The sequence below is a fragment of the Scleropages formosus genome, chromosome 6, assembly GCF_900964775.1.
Source record: "Scleropages formosus chromosome 6, fSclFor1.1, whole genome shotgun sequence".
Lineage (NCBI taxonomy): Eukaryota > Metazoa > Chordata > Actinopteri > Osteoglossiformes > Osteoglossidae > Scleropages > Scleropages formosus.
The window spans coordinates 7,584,360-7,590,818 of record NC_041811.1 but is presented as its reverse complement, the minus strand read 5'-3'; positions in this window follow the sequence as shown (position 1 = coordinate 7,590,818).

Genomic DNA, 6,459 nt, shown 5'->3' with positions numbered 1-6,459 from the left:
GACGCTTATGCCCACGTTATGCATGTCGTGCTCGTGTCTCCTCTCCAGCCTCATGCAGAATAGAAAGATGAGGCTAATTTATTAGTAGACTTTTTAACGGGCTTGTGATCCCACGACCACTGCGCCTATCTCTGTGACGAATTAGCTCACGAAAGCAAAGGGCACGGAGCTTTCGTCTGCATAAATCTGCCACTTATGAGAAGATAAACCTGAAGTTTGACGTTCACAGTGAATCGATTTATGGGAGGAATTTTTTTGCCCGCAGTTCACCCCCATCTCTGTGAAAAATGTTCACACTCCAGCTTACGCCACACATAACTAAACACTTAAATAATCACGTCAAAGGTTTGCCGAAAGGACAAAATAAATTTATTAAAATACTGATAATTTTTTTTTTTTTAATTTTAGATAACTTAAGAATGATGGCGCTCAGATCGGTTTCCAGTTGAGGCCTTGCAGCGAAGCCAGTTTGGTGCAGGTTAACCACGGCCATGGACTCTGCAGTTACTCCATCTCCACTGGGCTTTCAGACGTAAATACAAACACGTTTAACTGTTCATCACATATGCAGGGCAGTCGTTACAGCTCACACTGTTAAGAACATCCTTCGACATAGCTACATTCCCCCATCGCCAACCAAACCCGCTTTCACTGCCGTTGATGTCTGAACGTGTGAATAATTTATAAATAGCTTCGGCTTCACACTTGGAGACCGGCAAAGGCCTAATTACGCAAGCGGGCAGGCAGGCTTCATTGTATGGGGGAAGCGGGAAACCAAGAGTTACGTCAGCTCACTCAAGAGCAAACCAGGTAGGACGATACCGTTCGGATCTGTTGTGCTTTATGTTCCTTACGACCATTTGAAAAAACGGATATAGATCGGGAAGGCTGGCAGTGGCCGCCCGGGAAAAATACAAGTCGTGTTGTGGCGCAGATCTTCTACGGCCGCAGGGCTCAGAAAATCCACGTGATGGATCAGATGAAGATCTCTAAGGATTTCGTGGGTCCTATGGCAGGGTCTGTTTATTGAGGGGATAGAAGTCAGCTATCACAATTACTCTCATTAGTGAAATGACAAACAGCATTCATAACCCTGCCTTTATCACTTCTCAGGATTGGGTAATTATTATTGCCCATGGGGTCAATGGGCGGCGCGGTGATTAAGGACATGAACTTATAAGCAGTGGGTTGCTCATTCAAACCTCTCTCCCTTTCACTGCAGTGGCATGCTCAAACAACATACTCACACCAAAATGATTTAATACAAGTAGGCAACTACAAAAAAAGTGTAAACTACCTAATTTTAGACAAAAGCAGGGTAGTGTAGTGATGACAGCCACCACCTTTGGACTTGGAGGACAGAGGTTTGAATTCCGCTTCCTGCTGTAGTACCTTATCCTAAATTTGTCCAGTAAAAATTACAGTTTGTAGAAATGGGTGCAAATCAGGGTGGGGGGCGCGGTGGTGCAGTGGGTTGGACCGGGTCCTACTCTCTAGTGGGTCTGGGGTTTGAGTCCCGCTTGGGGTGCCTTGTGATGGACTGGCATCCCGTCCTGGGTGTGTCCCCTCCCCTCCAGCCTTATGCCCTGAGTTGCCAGGTTAGGCTCCAGTTCCCCGCGACTCCGTATGGGACATGTGGTTCGGAAAGTGTGTGTGGGTACAAATCACTGCAAGTTCCTTTGGAGAAAAGCATCGGGTGAATGAATAAATGTTAAAAGCACTGCTTAATTAAATATTTAAAAATAATTACCCTGTTGCGAATATAGGCTTCACAGCTTCTTTGTGGAATCTATTTATTTTAATTTTTTTTTTCAACATCTTGTGTTGGACAGAGAGTCTATGGGTGTTAGGTGGACAAGATCAGCATTTCAGCATTTTGACATGGCCCATGTGCCACAGGAGGGGTCTGAAATTGATCGCACTTTATAAGTACCCTTTCTTCTTATTATCTGTTTCACAGCTTGTTTCTCTTATGATATTTCACTGTTTCCTGACCGTTTACATGAACCGCCTTTGGACAGCTAGACAAGGATTTTGCCTGGAGAAGACTGATGAGATAAATGAGGACTTCAAGTCACTTATTTGCTGTCAAGAAGAAATTGTTACATTACAGACTAAGATCTCCGCGGAAAAAAAAAATGTGAAGGTTGTTGGTAAGGTAAGAACACCAGCGAAGCACCACATTCAAATGGCGAAAAGAACGTTAAAATATTATTCTACTGCAACATTTTTACATGCTTTTCAAGTTTTTAATTGATATTCCAGGTAAATAACAAAGACAACTAATTAAAGCTGGGGAAATTAATTGACAATTTTTATTTTCATGGGCTTTCACAAATGAGTTGTGTGAAGGTACTTGAGAGTTTCAAAAACTCAAAAAGCTGAAAACTTTGACTCCTTGGACCTGAAGGTGTTTCCATGTGGCAGCACTGCGACAGGGTGGGTGAGCTCTGGAAGCTCAACACTGCCACCTAATGGCAGCCAACTGTGCGGCTCAGAAATCACACACACACACACACACACACACACACACACACACACACACACACACTGTCTGAAACTGCTTGTCCTATGCGGGGTCGCGGCGAACTGGAGCCTAACCCAGCAACACAGGTCGGGGGGGGGGACGCGCACCCCAGACAGAACGCCAGTCTGTAGCAAGGCACCCCAAGCAGTACTCGAACCTCAGACCTGCCAGAGAGCGGGACCCGGCCAAGCCTGATGCGTCACCGCACCCCCCAGCTCAGAAATCCCCCCTCAAAAATGAAATGTTCTATATTTTTCTTTAATTTTATTTATTTAATCCATCGCTACAAGCCAGAAGAAGCTAGCCAAACCATTTGACACTCTCTTCTTGAAACCAAGATAAGTTTCTAAATTAAACTTTGAAATCCAGGGCCATGAAAATGACCACACAGGTGAACACCAAATACTATCAAAAATCCACAAGATTACAACTGTACGTGTGTATTTGAGCATGCGTGTGTCACAAATGACTATGAAGTGAATACTGTACATTTCACAGGTTACACCACAGATGTGGTGTTGTAGTAAATAACACTTTTTGAGCTTACATAAATATAAAATGCTGATATTCTGGACTGAATGTAGCATAATGCATCGCAAATCATACCACCAAGTCCATACTATTAAAAATTTTAAATATTGTATGGACGATAATGACAGAGTAGGAGGTGTGGTGGTGCAGTGGTGCAGTGGATTGGACCAAGTCTTCCTCTCTGGTGGGTCTGGGGTTCAAGTCCCACTTGGGGTGCCTTGTGATGGACTGGCATCCCATCCTGGGTGTGTCCCCTCCTGTGTTGCTGGGTTAGGCTCTGGTTCACCATAATCCTGCTTAGAGCAAGCAGTTTCAGTCGGTGTGTATTATATAATGTAATCAGCATAAAGCAGTGCATCTCAGATATTTTATACATAACTCATGTGGCATGTTTAATTTTATTACTTCTGTGTTATGTTACATTAGTTAAATAATTACTGAAACAGTGCCACAGGCAAGTAACCAAAAAAAAAATTAAAAGTCCTCCAGGCCAAAGCAGCGAGGGAGCTGGCCTGTTGCCCTGGGTGTGCGTGACTCTGTCTTTCTCGTTGGTTACAGCGACACCTATTGGTGGACTGGCGCAGAGCCCACTGCTGGAGTGAGAAAGAAGGTGTGACTCGTTTGTTCCCTTATTCGGTGCCATAACACCTGAGTGACTTAATTTAGGGGAAAGAGGTTAAAATGGAAAGTAAAAATATTTTTATGATGTGAGTCTGCTCTTTTTTAAATTTAAGCCTTATAACTGTGGGATAAAGCTGCTGCCTTTGGACCCGAAACTTGTCAGTTTGAGTCTCACCTCCAGCTGTAGTACCTTTGAGCAAGGTTCTTACTCTAAACTGCTGCTAAATCTGTATAAATGGATGTATTTTATATTAGTTGTTTTTTTTTTCTTTTATTGGCTTTATTTTTGATTTTATCATTGGCATCGCAGCTTGTAGGATTTATTCATTGAATAAAGATTTTAAACGTTGGAAATGATGAATGGAGAAATTTTTACCTGTTGAGTTGGACAGTGTGTGGAACCAGACACCTTTGGTGGGCCGGTGTTCCATTTTGATCCGTGAAAAAAAAAAATCTGTATAAATGGATGAGTAACTGTAAGTCGCTCTGGATAAAAAGTGTCACATAAATGTAAGGTAAGCTGAGATCTTTGTCACTGGTGACTAACAATGTTAGTTTTGTATATGAATCTGCTTACATTGATTTATCCATGTATACAGCTGTTTAATTTCTACTGGAGCTGGGTCAGAACCTTGAGTACAAGTTCTGTAACCACCATTACACCTGCTGCCCCAAATCGCAAATGGCCAACACTGTCTGGTTTTCTGTTGCCTCCAGTCTAACTGTAATCCCTCCAGCTGAGAAAAAAACGGACACATCTGTGGAGCAAAGATCTAACACGAAACTCACATGACAATGAACAAACTCTTATAAGCAGCACGTGTCGGCTGCTCTTCCGTGCAAAAACCAAGATTTCAATGACGAGTTAAAGCTTTACATGTCTCACAAAAATCACAACCACTAATATTCACATACAGTTATTGATTTATATTTTGATAATGTTTTTTTGATGTAGTTTTTTTTTTTTTTTTAAATTTACATTTGATATACAACAACTTTGGAGCCGGGGACCCCTGTCCTCACTCAGGATTTTCAGTGTGGCGAAGGGTCTGGAGACACACATTCATGAGGACACATATGGTGCATGGACGGATGGTTGTGAGATCTTGTGTGCGTCAGGGAGATGAAGGCCCTGATGTGATTACTGTGATGAGTGTTGCCGGGTGACCTTGTACTCTGACCGCCCCCCACCTCTCCCGCATTCCCCACATCACCCGCAGTTCAGCCAGCTCCCGGCAGACAACTCAAATTGAGAGGCTTGATGCGCTGGGGGTGGTAGTGGGGGGTGGGAGGTCTACAAGATGTGTGAAGCTGAGCAGGAGACCCAGGAGACATGCGAAGGTCATTTGGAACTTGGGAATTCCATAGAACCTGAGGACCTTGTCTGAAGATGGCAGGTAGACATAGCCGTGGAGAAGCACATGAGGTTCCATATGTATTAATGTTTAGGAGACCGGTCCACTGATCATTAACATTCCCATCATCACATATATATAAGTATGTCCATGTTTGTGTGGTGGCTCTTCCGACACTGAAGCTGCAGCTTTGCTTTGTTTAGCACTAGCCCATCTGGAGCTCCCTATGGGTGTCTAGGGTCCTGGAGGAGAGTGGGACAGTCATTTGGCAGCCGATGTGGCTGCAGATCTAGTTGTCAGATCTCACTGGTCTTGTTGGTTTCACTGGTCTCACTGGTCTGTTTGGTCTTTATGTTCTCATTGGTCTCACTGGTCTCACCAACCTTACTGGTTTCATTGATCTCTTTGGTCTAGAAGTCAGCTGTGTCCATAACTGCAGGTTCAAGTCCCACAAGAGTAAGAGCTCACTGCCACCTCTGTATCAGCATTTTGTTCCCATTAGCTTTTCTTTTTCATCTTTTTGGTGTGCACATAGTTGTAGTTCTGGTACTTTTGGGGACAGCAGGTGGTGTAGCGGTTAGAGCCATCACCTTGCAATGGAAGGAATTGGATTCAAATCCCCAGTCCTGGGATACAGTAAAAATTACCCAGCTGGAAAAATGGGTAAATCAATCTCAGTAGTTTAGGGAACAAGATTTTAATGTAAGTCACTTTAGGGAAAGCATCAGATAAATGAATAAATAATAATCCAGTTCCATTCAAGCCCTCAGTGAAGAGGTTGTCGGTTTTCATTTCCGAAGATATAGAACCTGGATTACTCAGGTAAAAATATGACTGGGAACAGCTTGCGGGAGGTGGCCTTTAGCGGGAAGCAAGATGGGGTGTTGAATCGAGGGCACAGATAAAAAACAGTGCAGGAGAGAAGGAAAGAAGGAGAGCGAGTGCCTGTGAGAGAGGCGAGGTAGCAGGGGCCCAGCTTCTGGGTTTGTGCTGACTAAGGCTTATTTGAAAAGTGTTGATTTCCACTCCATTTCTCCAGCTGTTTTGTAATTCTAATGAGCTGGAGAGTGTCAGGCGCACGGGGAGTGAGAGAGACAAAGAGAGGGGCGAGACAGCAGATCAGATTAGATATCGACTGGCTTCAGGCCGTCCGGCACCACAAAGCCTGACACTGACTCACTGCTGAGATCCGCCTGGAGGGGCGGGAGAGACAGTGCCTCCGTGAGGGGGTCTCCAATTAATGACTAGGCCACAAAAATCCAATCCTTTGATCCATGTTTGCTCGATTTCGAAGGCAGGAATAGCAAGGCCCACGAGTGTTTCCACTTATTTTTATTTGCCGTCAATTTTTCTCATTTTATTTTTAATTGCTTCCCGATACGGCTGAGTTATGCCTGTAATTTCCAATACTTGTGTAATGTTACG